The sequence below is a fragment of the Toxorhynchites rutilus genome, chromosome 3, assembly GCF_029784135.1.
Source record: "Toxorhynchites rutilus septentrionalis strain SRP chromosome 3, ASM2978413v1, whole genome shotgun sequence".
NCBI lineage: Eukaryota > Metazoa > Arthropoda > Insecta > Diptera > Culicidae > Toxorhynchites > Toxorhynchites rutilus.
The window spans coordinates 314,490,130-314,509,614 of NC_073746.1; the positions used below are offsets into that span (position 1 = coordinate 314,490,130).

The window sequence follows — 19,485 nt, forward strand, 5'->3', positions numbered from 1 at the left end:
AGTCGGGTAAGGGTCACTTTCCCCCTATATGCATGGAAGGGAAAGAAAAAATGAGATTATTATAATTTTGCAAACGTTCAAACAGTCATAACTCTGAAAAAAATACTAATTAGAAGACGCTGGTTATTCGGCAGTAAATTCAATATCTTTATTGTTGAAGAAAATGCATTTCGATATGTTATTAATATGGTATTATAACTGATTATTGTCACTAATTGTCCAAACATTGAAATACATTTCGACTAAATGTGTAAAACATACATGTATAAAACCGGAAACATAATTTAGCGTGCAGTGCGGCAAACATGTTAATACAAGTTTGTCAAGTGGTTTCAGTAAGTTCTGGATGGTGGTGAATGAAAAGTCTGGACTAGTCTGGATGATTTGACGTAAGTCTACGCCTAACAGGAATACATGATGGTTAAATTGAAAATCTAAAACTCGAGCATTTCTTAATAGACCGCAAAGATGTTGGCATCAATTGATAGAAAATATTTGTACGCATTTATCACAATAAATAACATTTTACGATTTTGAGATAACCAAATTTCAAACATCTAAACGCTCTAAATCCCACGTTTTGATTGGGTCGATTTGTGCTCCTCAAATTGTACTCAAAGAAAGGACCAACCAGAGTAACATCGGAAAACGGTTTCCCCAACACAAACTTCAAAACCAAGGAGCCCGGGAAATCGACATTACATATACTAGAGGCGAATGAACTTTCAAGTATAAATCCCCTTTGGTGATCGGAAATTTTGAGCAGCTGATCGGGCTAAATTTTCATTCTGGATTCATGACTTCATATCATGAATTCATCTCCATGCAGGTTGATCCTTCTTTGTATATTCCCAACCGTGTTTGTTTTCCTGACTACATCAATTCCTCTGTACATTTTGATCTGTTCATGAAGGGGAAAATCCATGGAATTCCAGATTATCATCGATCGGGGATCGTTCCTACGATCTTCAATGCAAAGTATGGGCGTATCAATTGTGATAATATGTACTTTACTGAAGTGGACTCTATGAATGAGTCCACAGGATTTGGAGTGTTCAACGAATTTTTTAGCACCTCCCACAATCTTCAGAATCCTTGCTCAGTGTATATTGCTGAATTGGCAGCAATTCATTGGGCGCTGGACAGCGTCGCCTCACGACCTGTTGAACACTATTACATTGTAACGGATAGTCTTAGCTCTGTCGAAGCTATCCGTTCAGTGAGGCCGGAAAAGCACTCGCCGTACTTCCTTGAGAGAATACGTGAAATTTTGAGTGCTTTAACCAGACCTTTGTCTGGGTCCCTTCACATTGCTCAATTCCGGGTAATGAGAGGGCTGACTCATTGGCAAAGGCAGGTGCAATTGAAGGCGATATTTATCAGCGTCAAATCGCCTTCAATGAATTTTATTCTTTAGTCCGTAAAAATACCATCGCTAACTGGCAACGTAAGTGGAACGGAAATGAATTGGGTCGGTGGCTTCACTCGATTATCCCTAAGGTTAGCCTCAAACCATGTTTCAAAAGTCTGGACTTGAGTCGGGACTTTATTCGCACCTTCTCTCGACTCATGTCCAATCACTGTTCGTTAGACGCGCTACTCTTTCGTTTTAATCTTGCCGATGGCAATATCTGTGCTTGTGGCCAAGGTTACCACGACATCGAACACGTTGTTTGGTCGTGCGAGGTGTATCTTGTTGCCAGATCGAATTTAGAAAACTCTCTTCGGGCCAGAGGAAGACAGCCCAATGTGCCGGTGAGAGATGTGTTGGCTCGGTTAGACCTTGATTACATGTCCCAAATATATGTCTTCCTAAAAGTTATCGATCTTCGTGTGTGATTGTCCTTATATCCTTATATTCTCCTTTTCCTTTTCCTTCGCGAGAAAGCAAATCCCTTCTTACTAACAATAGAATAAGGTGAAATGTAAATACGTATTAGATATAAGATAGGCTTAAGAATTGAGTATGATGAATGTGAGTGCGAATGTGAGTGTGAACATTGTCAACATATCCTTATATCCCTTCCTTTTCCTGAAAAAAATGTCACCCTTCTAAACTCGAGCAAACCGCGAGTAATCGGTTCTCTACTTCATTAACACTAGAATTAATGAAAAATGTTTATATATACTTGTAACAATACAGATAGGAGTTTGGCTCCTTTAAAATTATGTAACTGAGCCTGTAAAAATAAACGATTTAATAAAAAATAAATAAATAAACAAATCCCCTATAGCAGGGATGGCCAAACGGTAGCCCGCGGTCTACCGGTCGCCCGCGGTCTACCGGTCGCCCGCGTAGGTATTCCTAGGCGCCCGTCAGCTAATCTAGGATAGTGTCACCTCCACGGTTGTGTCCCATCCACCCGAAAGCGACAAATACCCGAATGGACACTTACCCGAATGCAACGTTTACCCGAATGTAACAAACACACGAATGCGACAATTACCCGAATGGAATGTTTACCCGAATGAAGAAGGAAAAATTAGTTTTGTCGAATCTCCTGTTACGAAGTTACAAAGTAAAATGAGAAATGGTCATGATGAAATTCGAAAAAGAAGTTCGCTGTGTCATTTTTAGAAATTAGTGTAGGCACAATTGACATGCCGTCTTCTTTCCTTTCCGTATTGCTCATTCAGAAATAAGCATGGATAATGGAATATTCCGAAAATTAAGCAGGTAATTTAAAAAAAATAAAAACATGAATTAAAAATGTGAAAATAATAGATAAGGGGTAGGAGCCCCATTTGAGAACAGGTTCTCAAATGGGGATCAACATAGGGTAGGAGCCTGCCCGTTGGTCTCAAATGTTCCTATCTCACGCCTCCACGAAGATCATATGACGACATTTTTAGATCGGGCGTGAACTGGAAACACACACCTGGTCTTGGCTCCGAGAACGGGTGTCGAAAGTGGCTAAGTGAGGGGGTGCGAGCGAGTCAGAGCGCTATATCTCTCCCGGGGAAGGCCTCCCGGGTCATGGAGGCCTTGCCAACCCGCTGTATCCCGGGCAAAGGAGATACACCCAGAAAATGGAGCTACGTTCACGAAGAATACTTAGAATGCGATCGCCCGAGGAGGGTCCCCGAACTGGAGCTGGTCCTGGAACGGGAGTAAGAGCGAGCGGCCAGCGGCTGGAGGGCGAGGTGCAAGAGCGGGCCACCAGCCGGGTTCAACCCGAAGAGCTACCGCCACACGGAAACAGCAGCCATCGACATCACCCAAGAAACGCTGCGCCTACGAGGCGTGTTGTGACTGCCAGACGGCAGTCGTCCACACTCGTGGGTACCACTAGGCGCCGGATCATGTGGACACACGAAATGAACGAATTCGTGATCCGCGCCTATTACATCTGCACTGCTTTGGAGACGGACATGAGCGGTCGCCCTCGAATACTAACAATGTTCGAGGAAGCGTATCCAGAGTTCGTCGGGAGGCTTGATCAGAACGCGATGAACGCGAGGCGTAGAGCGATAGTACGCAACAACATGCTCTCCCAAACGCAAATCGACGAGATCAAGCAGCAGGTGCAGAGAGAAATAAGCTCCAGGAACAACAGAGCAAGCGATGTGTCGAGACGAAGTTCAGTACGGCTGAGCAATTCATTCGCGAGTGGGGCACGCGAATCAGCACCAGTGGAGGCCACAGTACAACAACCCCCTGAACCGGAAGACCCACAGCCAGATCAACAACTACTACGCGATCTGGTCTTCCACTACGACGAGGCGATCTCACAGTTCCGCGACACAGACCCATTGTCGCGCCCCAGGATCCCGAAGTTGCAGCATTCCCGCAGGCTGACAAGTGCAGTAAAGCTCATGAACGAGCACGTTCTTCCGCTGCACTTGGTTGATGCTGAGAACATGGAGGAGCTGCAACTGAAAGTTTACTATGCTGCTGTGGCGACCGCCAAAAGTTTAGGATACCGTATTAGGCCAAGAGGCGGACTGCTCCAACATCTCCGTGAAAGGCGTGAGCCTCCATGGCGAAGGAGATTGGAGCAACGGATCCTAAACAAGCGCGCCGCAATTGGAAGACTGATGGCGTACAAAAGAGGCAGCAGATCGGCGAAATTATGTCGCCAAGTTGCTGTGATCGTGCGGCCTACTGAACTTCGCCAGCTGGGAGCTCACCAGCTGAAGGAAAAACTCGACACACTGGTACAACAATTGAGCGTCCTAACTAAACGGCTGAAACGTTACTCTGACTCTGCAAAGCGCTAGGAACAAAATCGGATGTTCAGAGATAACGAAAAAGCGTTCTACGACCACATTAGCGACGAGAAGCCCGACTACCGCGAAGGTTTGCCAGATATTAGCGATGTGACGAACTTCTGGGCTGGTATTTGGGAGACCCCAGTACAACATCGCGACGGGCAAATGTGGTTAAGACGGGAGGAGGAGAGTTGTGGTGAAATTGGAGAGATGCCAGCTATCATCGTCGAAGAGAACGATGTCCGCGAAGCCTCGCGGTACCTGAGGAACTGGGCAGCACCGGGCCCCGATGGTGTTCAGAACTTCTGGCACAAGAAGCTGACCGTCGCACATCAAAAGATAGCTGAGTGCTTCAACAAGGTGCTACGTGACCCACACAACCTCCCTGAATTCGCCACCCGTGGCGTCACATTCCTCCTCCCGAAAGACAGCAACACATTGAACCCATCAAAGTACAGGCCGATAACGTGCCTATCGAGTCTGTACAAGATATTAAGCAGCATCATAACCGCCAAAGTTTCTGCCCACTGCGAACAACACCATATCATCGCAGAAGAGCAGAAAGGATGCAGAAAAAATACGCATGGCTGCAAAGACCAGGCCATCATCGACGCAGCCATAGTCGGCCAGGCGGTTTATAACCAGCGGAACCTAAGCATGGCCTATATCGATTACAGGAAGGCTTATGACTCCATACCTCACTCGTTTCTCGTCCGGGTATTGGAGCTCTACAAAATTGATCCCGTCGTCGTTAGGTTCCTGCAGCATGCGATGAGGCAGTGGAGCACGTCTCTGCACCTTAGTGATGGGGAAAATGTGTTGCAGTCTAGAACGCTGCAGATAAAGAGGGGGATATTCCAAGGCGACTCTTTTAGCCCGCTTTGGTTTTGTCTGGCACTGAACCCCCTCAGTAGGACGCTCAATAGAAACGGTCATGGCTATAAAATAAGGTATGGCGACGGCGCCCACGAAGAAGTGACCCATACCTCTTACATGGACGATCTCAAGGTCTACGCTGATTCACGTCAGCGTCTAGGTGTAGCTATCCGGGTTGTCGAAGAAATAAGCAGGGACATCTGTATGGAGTTCGGCCTCGACAAGTGTCGCTGTGTCCACCTGCTGAAAGGACAACTTACCGAATCCGGAGGCTACGAGGTCTATGACGGCGAGTTTATAAGAGACATGGTTCGTGGCGAATCCTGTAAATATCTTGGATTCCGACAGCTCACCGGGATTCGCCACTCCGACATCAAGACGGAGCTGCGAGACAAGTTCTTGAGTCGAGTGAACTGTGTCCTGAGGACTTTCCTCAACGCGGGGAACAAGGTACGCGCGATTAACACATTCGCGGTTCCCCTGCTGACCTTCAGTTTTGGTGTAGTCAAATGGAGCAAAACTGACCTAGAGGACCTTGAGAGGAGGATGAGGAAAGCATTCAAAGAGGCCGGAATGCACCATCCTCAATCGGCACTGGAGAGAGTTTCACTACCACGCAAAGAAGGGGGACTTGGAATCGTCGACATTTCTGCACTGTGTGTTGCCCAGGTACGACAACTGCGCGAGTACTTCGCAGAACGCGCCAACCAAAACGCGCTATACCGGGCTGTCTGCGCCGCCGACAGAGGATACAGCGCTCTGCACTTGGCGCAAGCGGAGTACCAACTCAACTGCAATCTGCAGACAGTGGAGGAGAAGATTGCAGCTTGGAAGCAGAAGGCAGTGCATGGTGCCCACCCCCATCAACTGGACCGGCCACACGTCGACAAGGCCGCATCTAATCTGTGGCTAACGCGTGGTGAACTCTCTTCAGTAGTAGAAGCCGACATGATAGCCATCCAGGACAGGATAATGCCGACGAGAAACTGCAGGCGGTACGTCTGGCATCAAGACGTTGATGACATTTGCCGGATGTGTCATCAACCAGGTGAAAACATAGAGCACATTATGGGAGGCTGTCCCGTTTTGGCCAACGCAGCCTACACCGAGCGCCACAACAACGTGGCCCGTATTGTTTATCGACAACTGGCGCTCCAATGTGCTCTGCTGGAAGACAACGTACCAAACTACCGGTACCTGCCTGCACCTGTCCTGGAAAATTACCGTTTCAAGCTGTACTGGGATCGCACTGTTCTGACCGACCTCTCGATCCACCACAACCGCCCAGATATAATGGTTTACGACAAGAGCGACCGCAAAGTCACCATCATCGATGTCGCTATTCCATTGAACCAGAATCTGGAGGAGACCCACGGTCGAAAAATCTGCAAGTACCGACCATTGGCCGTGGAGCTCAAGGAACTGTGGGGGCTAAGGGAGGTCCCAAGAATTGTTCCAGTCGTTCTCTCTGGAACTGGAATTATCCCGAAGACACTTCTGGAAGCGCTAAAGGTGTTGAACATCGAGAAGGAATTGGCCGGCATCCAAAAGTCGGTCATCCTTAGCACCTGCGCGATTGTCCGACAATTCCTCGGTCAGGACTAAAACAGCACGAGCATGCAGATACGTGCATTCCGCAGAGCCTAGCCCCCCTTTGGCATTCAGAAGCCCGGGGGCAGGTGAAAATTCTGGCTAGGTTCGCCTAGTTAAGAAGTGAGATAAGTCTGATAAGAACAAAAATGGTAACGTAAACCGGGGGCAAATTGATCACGATTTTCAGAAAAAAGTGAATATTTCAGAGTTATTCTGTTGAATTTATACCTCATTATTTTTAAAACCAGTACTGGTGCTAAGGCTACGAAAAGCTATAGAAAGTTTTGTTAAAAGAAATCCTTAAGCGTTAATTTGGAAAAATTTTAGCGGGATGAAATCGATCAATTTCTATTTTTTATGATTTTCTACTTTCTATTTTCTGGTATGTACAAAATAGTATGAAAATTATCGCATTGTTCACCTAGGGTCATTTGAATGTTAATCCAGATTCATTTATTTGTAAAGCTCATTCGCGTATGCTTCGCGGAGCCGCTCATTCAAAATTTGTTCACAAAAGATTTCAACTTAATTCTATGTGTCGGCGATCGATACACGCCGACCTTACGACGCGAGTTGGTTGCCGGTCAGTATTCGACGTTCTGCTGAACAGACCGTCCAAGACTTAACCAGAAGTTAGACAATGAAAATCCCGCGTAACGAGAACTCCAATGATAACTTCCTTGCAAGGAAGAGGTTTGGTTAGAACCGTCCTGCAGTACAGGCCAATTCTAATTCCAAGTTTGTTTGTAAGTTTCTATGTTCCACTTGCAGCACAAGTGAAACAGAGTAACTCAGGATTTGTAGCGAAGTGAAAGATGCAACTTAGTAAACTTCCTCACGCCGGAGGAAAACCTTTTTCGGATGTAGAGGACCCGAACGTACTACTTGACTATTCTTTGGATACTTTATTGATACTGATTATTTACATGCTTTGTGGGTTCTTAAATACTAAGATAATGGATTGTCAGCAATTTTGATGCCCCTTGCTTCCCAGTGTGAAAGGAGTTACAATTCCATTCAATAATATTTTGCCACCCGGGAAGCAAAGGGCGTTCGAATTCGGTATCCCTTTCGAATCGGGAATATGTGTCCATGCTATACTTTTTATACAGTATGTTCTCTTCCAGTCGCTGGTTAGGTTAAACCGCGACGAAATCTAATTGCTGATCCTAGCACAACTGACCGATATCCATACTCGCGAACGCGTGCGTAATGAATCAGCTCTTTGTAATCTGATCCCCCGCTCGGTCAGTGGCACGGCAGCGCGCTCATATTGTCGCTTTACAGCTGGTGGAAGGAAAATTGAACGAACGCTAACAGCTGATTTCAGCTAGCGGCGACATACCGGCCCACCGTAATTCTGCTCGACAGAATTACGATAAATTTGTCAATTGTGCTAGGAACAGTTTTTTTGTTATTTATTCATATTATACTATCTGCTTCGTTAGTCATCATGATCCTGGGTATTGGTCTTGGTGGTGGTCTTCTCTCGCTTCTTCTAGGGGTCGTCTCACGGGAGATAGCTATCGAGCCATCTGTTGTGTGTTCCTTTTCTCGGCCGATGAAGTAGTATGCCACTATTGCGGCCGATATCGTGGTAAAGATGATTGTGATTATCACTATGATCAAACCATGGTGGTTTGAATTTGTGTTGATAGTAGGTGATTCTTCTTCTTCAGTTGGATCTTGTTTGGTGAGTGGTTTGTCTCCTTGGTTCCATATCATGTGTAAAGTGTCGGTTTTGGTTCGATGATACAATTTTGTTGTATTACTTTCTTCTTGTATGGTTGCATATGTTACACCTTTCTTTGATTGTATCTCGCAATCCGTGTTTAGTTTCACTAAAGCCGCGTAATAACTGGGAGTTATCGTTTTGTCACAGTGTATTCTTATACTGTTTGGATTGTGTGTGTAGTAGATAAATTGATTAACTTTCGCCAGAGGTATTATTTCCATATAATCGTATGGTAGTTGTTTGAGTTTACATTGTTCCTTTGTATGAATTTTAAGAAGTGCCGCTGTGATGCAATCTGGTTCAGTTTTGATGGTGTGTTGGTCGGAAATGTAATGGCTCTTGTTGAAGCGTTCTCTATCTGGTGCTGGGTAGAAGAACTTCTGCGTATGACTCATTGCGATGAAGTTATGATCGGAAACGATGATGGTTCTGTTTGCTGGCGAGGGTACTGGTATGATTCTGAATAATTCGTATATTTCGCTGCTTATTATAACTGTTTGCATAGTAATATGGAGATGTCCATTTGTTTCTTCCAAGCCGAATTGTGTGCCGAGGGGATCGTTTTAAATTTCATATCCATTCGGCAGTTGCTTACTTATTTCCTTCATAATTTTCTCTGTCTCCGTATAGTTGAATGGGTGCGATTGGATAGCCTTGTATTTGTTTACCGTATTCTCCATGAACTGGTTGGCCAGCAGTATAGACTCGGTTAATCGGCGTACTGTATCTTCAGCTGCCTGTGTTGTATATTTTCTTTTCAGCCCTTGGATTTTCAGGTTCATATTTTGTATTTTGTTATTGATGTAGTCATTTAGCTGATGATTTTTGGCGTGCATTTTGATAATTTTGTCCGATATTTCATGCATCTCTAAATTTTGGCGATTTTTGATTGCGTCGATTTCTTCTTCCATATTGTCTCCGCCGAATAGAATATCTTTAAGAAAACCGAATATTCCTTTGCTTCTTTTATGTCTCTTGAGGGCCAACAATTCTTGCGTGGTTACCATTTTCTGTTGTTCCATAGAAGTTTTAATTTCTAATATGGAGTCATCTCGAACCGTTTGTCTGAATTTCGTCAGAGCATTGGTTATATTTTCATAAATTCTGTTAATTGTGGTTAGGTCCTCCATCGGCGAAAGATTTGTATCGACGTTTGTGTACCAGATGCCTCGTTTTAACATGTAGGATCCATCATGGTTAAAAAGTATGCCTGGATCGTTTATTGGGTTGATGGTTATCGTATTACTTGGTTGAATTGCGGAGAGGAGTGCAGTCGCTGTTAGGAATTTTGCCAGTATGTTAGGTTTGGATTTTCTTATCGGCTTTTTTGGTTTAGCCTTAGGTATCCGACTAGCTAGCTCCTTTACTTTGTCGAGATCAATTTTTTGCCTTTTTGCCCAATGTTGGAAGTTGTCTTGGCCGATCTCTTGCATTCGTTTAATTCTCTTAGGCTCATCGGGCAGTGTTGTTAGGTTGATATGTCCTGTGAAGACGGTTGTACTCGGCGTCTTCACATCGAGTTTTGCAAGTTTAACGGCCGGCCTAACTAATTGGTTCTTTCCGAATTTAACTGTCACCGATCGCACTTGTCCGCTTGATGATGGATATGTTTCGGTGATTATTCCCTTGTGGAATTTTCCTTTAATTTGTTCGTCGGCCATTACAACTATGTCATCCTTTTGTAGAGGTTCCATTGGTTTTCTCCATTTTTCGCGTTTCATTAGCTTTGGTAAATATTCTGTGGTTCAACGTTCCCAGAAGTTTTGTGTGGCATGCTGAACTTTGAGCCAGTGACTCCTGCTCGCTTCTGCTTTATTAACGTCACTTAATGACGGGTACGGTGTATCAGCAGCACCCATTAGGAAATGATTGGGGGTCAGCGGTTCGTTGTCGTCCACGTTTAGCGGTATATGTGTTAATGGGCGACTGTTTAACAGGTACTCTATTTCCGTGAGTGCAAGCCTCAATTCACTTTCATTGGGTTTTGAATTTCCCCATAGTTTTTGCTTGAGCAGTTTTTTGGTTTCTTGAACCATTCTCTCCCAAGCACCGCCAAAATGTGGTGCTGAGGGTGGGATGAAATGCCATTCAATCCCTTTGCTTGCGGTTCTTTTTTCCAATGCCTTGAAGAGGTTGCTCGCTCCTTGCATATTTGTGCCGTTATCGCTGTAAATAGCTTTTATTTGGCCACGTCTGTATTGTAGAGTGAGGATGCATCGAATAAGAGCGTCTGTGGTAAGATCGTCTGCTAGTTCTAGGTGTACAGCTCTGGTAGCCATGCAAGTAAATAATGCGCCCCAACGTTTTTCTGTTGACCGGCGGACTGTAATTTCCATGGGGCCGAAGTAATCGATTCCAGTGTGAATGAAGGCCTTCGTTGAAGGGCTAGTCCTGCATTCGGGTAGTAATCCCATTTGAGGTGCTTGCGGGGTGGATTTTTGGTTTTTACACCACTGACATTTCGCGAATGCGCGTTTAACTGCACTGCGGGTGTTTACTATCCAGAAGTTTAGTCTGATCGCTGCAATTACTGCTTCCAATTGGCGATGGAGGAATCTCTCGTGGTGATCCTTCGTAATGAGGTCGGTCACGTGGTGCTTATTTGGAATTATTATTGGGTGTCGGACCGCGTATGGTAGTGATCTTGCTTTGTCCAATCTACCGGTAGTTCTTATTACCCCATCACTGTCAAGTGTTGGTTCTAGTTCAGCTATGGAGCTGTTCACTTCAACCCTTCCGTTGTTTTCTAGCGTGATTAAATCTTGTGGATATGATTCTCTTTGTGTTTGTTTTATGATCAATATTTCGGCATTCTTGTTTTTTATGTACTGTGCACAGGCGGGGGAGCACGTAGCTCCAAATATCATAACTTGCATGACGTAGTGTCCCATTGTTTGATTCTCGTCTCTAAATAGGAATCTTAGGGCATCCTGATCCTCTTCTCTTGTTCTCACTTGATAGAACATTTCTCGTATGTCTCCTGCTACTGCGTACATCCCTTCACGGAATCTTATGAGAACGCCGAGAATCGTGGGTAATTCTTCTGGTCCTGTTAAAAGTTCTGTATTTAAGGAAACTCCTTGGACTTTGGATTTGGCATCGAAGACTAGACGGGGAGATTTGTTTGGATTTTCTACGGCAAAGTGTGGTAGATAATACGTTTTATCGGAAGTTTGTGTTATTTCCTTGTATGTTAGTTTCCTGGCATATCCCTTTTTTAGGTAATCTTGTATTTTATCTTTGTACCATTTGGCGAATTCTGGTGACTTCTTCATTTTTGTCTCCATTGTCTCTAGTCGTTTGAGGGCAGCCTTGTAACTTTCGGTGGAAGGCATTATTACTCTTGGTTGTTTCCATAGCAGTCCCATCTAATATTGATTTCCAAGATATGTTGTCGCTTGTTCCATTATTTGTGCTGCTCGTTTTTCTTCGGTACTACGTTCGTCTATCGTCGTTACTTTCACGCAAAATTCTTCCGTAGAGAAGAATTTTTGAATTTCTTCTCTTAGAGTTTCTGTCTCCATTTGAATATACGTGAAGATTGAGTCTGTTTCCAATTTATCGTTCCCGTATATGGTCCATCCCAGTGGTGTTTTAGCCGCTACTGGACCTTCTTTGCTGACACGCTGATTCGTTGGTGTCAATAATAAGGGATGATCTAGCCCAATTAACAAGGTCGGTTTAGCGTTTTGATATCCGTGGATTGGAAGTCCTCTTAGATGACGGTATTTTTCCTTTAATTCATCGTAATCCAGTGTTTGTCTCGGCAAGGAGAGTTTTCTGATTGTGCGGACGTTTCTCATCGAATGGGTTATATTATTAGTACCTTTGATACCAAACGACACCAGCTGACTCTCTGGGTCAGAATATTCCGATTCGTTGGTCCACAACATTTTAAGGGGTGAGGATGGTCCATGTAACTCAAGTTCCTCAGCTGCATCTTTTAGAATCAAACTGTTCGAGGAACCGTGGTCGAGAAAGGCGAAAGTATCGAGGGATTTCCCTCTTGCTGATAATGTTACTGGAATAACTTGGAAGTATATTTTGTTCTTCCTCACGGCATGCAGGTTTGTCCTTTCCTCTTCCACTTCGATGTCCTTTGACGTTGATGGTTTTCCTTCTTGTCTTGTGTTTTTGGCTGATGTTTCCCTTTCCGCTGGATTCTGAACCTTCTTAGCTTCCGGTTCCTCCTTCAAAGTAGATCGTTCATGCAGCAACGTGTGATGTCGACGTTTACATCCCGCCACTGCACATGTTCGGGTGGACTTGCAGTCCTTACTTTGATGGTTTTTACCAAGACAGTTGAAACATAACCGTTTATCTTGGACTATTTGCTGTTTCTTCTTGCTATCGAGCTTTTTGAAAGCTTCACACATGTTTATCCTATGCTGTTGGGAGCAGTGGGAGCAATTTTGCTTGATGCCTTCATTGTGGACATTCGTTCTGCCTTGATTTTCGTTTCTCAGCAAAGGTTTTTCATAATTCACTCTTTGGGCCAAAAGTAGCGTCGCCTTTCTTTGTTGTGGCACCAAAAAGTTGTACAGATCCTCCAATGTTAATCTGATTGGTTCTTGCCCTTCCATGGGCATAAGACAGTTAGTTTCTTTATCGGCCCACTGCTCTCTGATGTTCAAGGGAAGCTTTCCTACTATTTCTGCCAGATGGAGTGGGTTGTTGAGGTATGATCTTTGGTTTATCATCCTCATGTTGCACACTAAATTCCCTAGTGTGACCACAAACTCGATCATTGTTTGTGGGTTTTCCATTCTTGGGTTCCTCAACCTGGTTAAGTCTGCCCACAGTTCGTTGTATATCGCCATTGGTTGGCCGTATATACTTGATAGTGTTTCGATGATCTGCCTTTCGTTGCCAGGGTCCATCATTAGGGCGCTGACGTATGATTTTGGCCTTTTTCCTAATTGAGCCATCAGACGGCTCACGTTGTCAGCATCGCTGAAGTTTCCTGTTTGTTTGCTTTCGTCATACAAACGTTTTAAGTTCGGCCACTCCTTGTATGACCCATGAAACATGGGTAAAGATGTTGCTGCTTGTTTCCGCAGCAAGTTGGTTAACTCTGTCGGTAGGGTTACCGACGTTGGGGCTAACGTGCCCACTGGTACCTCTGTTTTTGTCCTGGATCCTCCAGATCCCAGGCCCGATACCAGATCCTGCATTGCCTTTTGGTAGGCTTCGTCCCTCTTCTTTTGACTCTCCATTTGAGACTCAAATTGGCGACGAATTATCTCGAGCGGATCTGCTACTGTTGGTTGCTCCGTTGGACGACTCGTTGCTTCGCCTTTAAATCTTCGATCTCCTTTCTCAGTTGCTGGAGCTCGTTGATCTCTTTGACGCATTGCGGACAGTTCCATGCTTCCCTCTTGGAGGGCTTAAGTTCCAGTCCCACACAAGTGATGTGGAACCAGTTACACTTGGAGCACTCGGCCATAGTCCGATCCGAAGTGTCCTCTGCCGTACACAAACGGCAGTGTCCATTTGGATTGTTCACGTATTCCGTCATGCTTCTTCGGATTACGTGGTTCTGTTCTTTCATTTCGCGTTAACGAGACTGTTACCGGTCCCGGAGTATCTTCACTTTAGTGATTCGGTTTACGAGTTTTAACTTCGCGTCGCGTTTTAATTCGAACGAGTCCTCTCTGGAGCCACCATATGTCGGCGATCGATACACGCCGACCTTACGACGCGAGTTGGGTTGCCGGTCAGTATTCGACGTTCTGCTGAACAGACCGTCCAAGACTTAACCAGAAGTTAGACAATGAAATTCCCGCGTAACGAGAACTCCAATGATAACTTCCTTGCAAGGGAGAGGTTTGGTTAGAACCGTCCTGCAGTACAGGCCAATTCTAATTCCAAGTTTGTTTGTAAGTTTCTATGTTCCAGTGAAACAGAGTAACTCAGGATTTGTAGCGAAGTGAAAGATGCAACTTAGTAAACTTCCTCACGCCGGAGGAAACCTTTTTCGGATGTAGAGGACCCGAACGTACTACTTGACTATTCTTTGGATACTTTATTGATACTGATTATTTACATGCTTTGTGGGTTCTTAAATACTAAGATAATGGATTGTCAGCAATTTTGATGCCCCTTGCTTCCCAGTGTGAAAGGAGTTACAATTTCATTCAATAATATTTTGCCACCCGGGAAGCAAAGGGCGTTCGAATTCGGTATCCCTTTCGAATCGGGAATATGTGTCCATGCTATACTTTTTATACAGTATGTTCTCTTCCAGTCGCTGGTTAGGTTAAACCGCGACGAAATCTAATTGCTGATCCTAGCACAACTGACCTATATCCATACTCGCGAACGCGTGCGCGTAATGAATCAGCTCTTTGTAATCTGATCCCCCGCTCGGTCAGTGGCACGGCAGCGCGCTCATATTGTCGCTTTACAGCTGGTGGAAGGAAAATTGAACGAACGCTAACAGCTGATTTCAGCTAGCGGCGACACTATGTTTAGTAGGATTCGACCGAATACTTGCGGTTACTCGAGGTTTCTGTGGAACAGGATAGGTTAGGGATATGGATAAGGGGTACCGTTGTCTCAACCGAGGGTTGCCACACGCATTGTGCATAATGACCAGGCATAGCATCTGGTGTTCGACTGGCTGCCGAGGATGGGTGACGGTGGGATGAAGGGACAAGACAAACAAACTAATAACGAAAAAGGACATAAAAGCATTACAAATTTTATACTAGACTGTTTCCCAAACACATAGATCGACTGCATATGGCAGATGCCGCAAGTTCCCAACACGGTCTTAATAGAAACATGGGGTTGTATTCCTTGAGCCTCTAAGGGTATTCTAAAGGTACTATCTGGCAGCGTCATTACCTGCACATTGCCAAACTACGTGATCGATGTCATCGTACGTTTTCCACACCGACTGACGTTGCTTTGAACAAGATTTATTCTGTGGAAATGCCGCTAGGTGTGAAGTGGTTGGACATAAGTATACTCAATATGCGAATGAAGTCACGACTTACGTCCAAACTATTGAACCACGCTCTCAAAGAAACATTTGGAATAATTGGATATAACCACCGCCCATGACTTGCATTGGAATACCCAAGACTTCCAGTGTCTCAGTCGGATTACCAACTCAAGAGGGAACTCTGACGCAGTAATTGGAAAGATTCATCGTATGAATTCTGTCTATCAAACAATAGCGCCTTACTGGGCACCCACCTTTGCGAGAGTGTCCGCCTTCTCATTGCCAGGAATATAACAATGAGAGGGGACCCATACAAAGGTTATCTTATAAGATCTTTCGATCAGTGCAGTCATCTGCTGCCTCACTTTTGTTAGGAAATAAGATGAGTGCCTACTAGTTTTCATCGACTGAAGAGCCTCAAGCGAACTGAGACTTTCCGAGAAAATGAAGTAATGGTCTGAAAGCTTGTTGTTCCCTAATGCGAAGTCGATTGCTGCCAGTTCAGCAACATAAACGGAACAAGGTTCCTGCAGTTTACGCAAGGCGCTCGAATTTTCATTGAGAACACCAAAAGGCGTCGTGCACAAATTACGTAACGCTAAAAATCCGGATTTTGAACCCCCTCCCCCTCTACCTAACGCAATTTCCTATCTCTAATATACAGAAAGTAACGCAACCTCGAACCCCCCTACCCCGCCTTATCGCGTTACGTAATTTGTGCACGACGCCAAACCAGTGGATTCATTGAGGCGAGACCCATCAGTGAAGTATCTTTTCATTCAATTGACTTTTCGGTACTTTCGGTTAAAAATATGGGGAATGGAAGTTGGTCTGAAATGATCTGAAATTCCAAGTATTGCTTGTTTCATCGACAGATCGTATTTAATTGAGGAACTGCTGTGCTGTGAAGTGAGCACGGTCTGGAGTAAACGATGGAAGACAAATATCTGACGAAATATAGTGGTGATAAATTTTTATAAACCGAGATTGTATATTTAGATGAAATTTTTTTTTAAATCACAAGTGTGTTCGTGACTCCGCATTTCACCAGTATTCTGAGAGAAGCGCAAGGATGGTTCCAATCGTATCAACGAGCGCTCGTTCAATTCTCTTATTTGATTCATTCAACGCACACAATAATATGTTTTAAATCACTCATGAAACAGAAAACTGACGCGTCAACGAAAACACTGAATGAACACAGCGTGAGAGTCATCGTTTGGTATTTGTGCGCGTGTTCATCGATGCTTGCTTGTATCATTTTATGATTCGTTCGTTAGTTTCTGCCGTCGCTTTACTTTCGTTTCCTGATCCGATTGGGTGGTTAGCCTCGGAGCTTTGGATCGAATCGCTTTGTGATAGAGTGGTGTCGCTCTCAGAAAAGAATTGAATCGCAAGGCAAAAATGCGATGCGATGAAAATATAACTTTTCGATGTGCTAATGCTCGCAGGTGCGCACCTAACAGTTGTGGTCTAATAACTTTTAAAAGGAAAGCCAATGAGGTTCAGTTTGCTTACTAAATAGTAACTATATATAACCTTCGAAACGCAATCTATAAGTGCTTCGAGTTTTGCTTGTCCAATATTTATTATAATACAAATTGTCAAAAGCGGATTTTTGTCCAATAGTGGAGGCACAAGTTCGCAGCCTATGGGGCAAACGATCGCACTTATTGAAATAAGCTTTTGAGATAACTTGTATCAAAAATCAATGATTTATCATTGGTAGCGTGTGAAAAACTCATTAATAGCGTGTGTAGGCATCATCCAAGAGGAGATGGGTAGTTGATTACTTGCTGGCTAGACTGATTTGTTGTAAATTTCGAAAAGGCATACGATGCATCCTCATGAAGCTAGATCTCGTCCCTCTAGTTTTGTAACCTGGTTGTATCCGCGCTGGACTTTGATGGCTTTCGCAAAGACACCAAATCTTTGAAGAAATCGTTTTGTCCAATGGTCTGCAATGGATGATGAGTTTCTCAGACTGCTCACTCTCGACTAGAGATGAAACGGAATGTTGATTTTATTTTCACTCCGGATGATTGAATTTTCCGGATGATCGAATTTTCCGGATAATCGAATCATAAGAAAATTAAAAGGAAATCTCTCGGTAAAGGTAAAATAACTATGATTTGCACTGACTTATTTGTACAATGCAGTATCGTAGCCACAAATTGACTAGCGCCCCATGGGGGAGGAATAATGTTTTGAAATTCGAAAAAAAAACATTGCCTTGTGTTGCCAGCTCATGAACCACATATTATTCAAATGATCAAGTCCAAATACAAGCAAAAGCTTGGCATCCAGGAGCCAAGGAGAGTTCGATGAGATGGTTAAGCGAATCAACATTAGGGATGCTATGTTTTGGGTGGCCGAGGCTTGGGACGAGGTACCGAATGATTCCATTGATCCCGTTGTCGGCTGTAAAAGAACGCATGAACGCATGAACGGTGATTCTGTGGTTTTCGGATGACTCAAACTTTGGCGTCTTTACGACAACAGTAAGTACTGTCTGAACGAGCTAAAATATTGTATAGTGTATTTTTTCGAGGTAATCTTTTTTTTCAGGAAGTCCCATTCGTAAATTTGAGATGACCATTCTCATTGGCACTCTAATGCACATCGTTACTCGTGAATTTATTTTTAAACCAAAATAAATAATAATTTGCAAGAAAAAAAATAAATTAAATTAAATCTATTCTGCGATAATATCGTAACATATGAAGATGCGAAATAGACATCTTTTGAGAATCCAATAAATCAAAGAACTATCTAAGCGGATTCAAAGATTAATCACTTATTTTGTATTCTTTGCAACAATCTCAACACTCCTACCCCAACTTTTCCTTTTCCTTACTACATCCATGATTATTCGAAAGATCATATGATGCACTGTTGATAACCGAATTAAAACATACTAAACAGACATTGCTCATCCTAACTACATCCATGTTTAATCAAATTATCATATTAGGTATGTTTAAATATTAAATCGTTGTATTCATTTAAATTTGGAATTGCCAACGTATATAAATTTACTGCAGATAATCGAAACTAGTTGTATAGATAATAATTCCAGCTAATAACCCCTTTTCCAGCTCTCTCCTCTATCTAGCTTCGTACAAATTTGTTCAAATAACCATATTTATAAAGTATATTAACAAATTGTTCAAAACTTTCGATCAAAAAAAAAAATCAAAACCAAAATACTCCGGCTGAACGAGTCCGACCTGTACTTACTCTTTCTTAACTTATATTAAAACTATTTCAATATAACCCCAAAAAATCCTAATTGTAACCTTTTCTGTTATTAAGTTCTTAACAGAAGAAAAGCTGTTCAATATTTCAATAATTCAGCATACGTGATAATCTATTAATATGTGTTCTTCGCCTTAACTCAGTTTTTAAAGTGATTTAATTCATCCTCTTTAAAACAAAATTATTGATTGTCGGTCTGGTAGACCATTTGCGCGAGTATATTAGGGTTAAAAACAGGTTAAAAACGTTTTGTTGGGAGAAGTAATGGATACAATCTGGAACGTAACGTTATTTGATGGTGTGAAAAATTCTTTCGGATTTACATTAGAACTTCATTTCTTTCCTGAAGAAACATTCCGCAAAAACTGAAATATGTATATTCGGAAGATTACTGTATCGTATTTATTTTCCATCGATTGGTGAAACGCTATACTCCATGCGAAAACTGGTAAATATTGACCATCCGGATAACATAAAAATTCTTGCTATCAATTTCATATCATATCTGTGTGTATATTCTCATGCACCAGACTTTTTTATTCGATGTTTTCTTCTTTACGTTACCTGTGGTCCTGTTTATTTTGGTCGTTAAAAGTTACTTGCTGGCGGTTTTCCAATGTCCTTTATGCTGCTATTCTTCGGAAGCAAACTACTGTACCACAAGCATTTACAAATCATAACATCTTTAATCGCATATACAATTAACCCACATTAATCTAAAATATGTATTAAACCTGATAAATTTAAAGAATAAGTAGGGGACATTCAAAAACAACTGATCGAATAAAAATCGCCGCCCTGCTTATAAATATTTGTACGGTATGCATCACAATATACAGACATTTGCTGCATTGGCCCTTAA

General features: G+C 43.2%; 1 protein-coding gene across 2 annotated transcripts in view; it reads left to right on the forward strand.

Moving 5' to 3' along the window:
• The window catches only part of LOC129774949 (uncharacterized), a 41,429-nt gene that overhangs the window by 19,165 nt on the left and 2,779 nt on the right, over positions 1 to 19,485 (forward strand). The window lies entirely within an intron of this gene.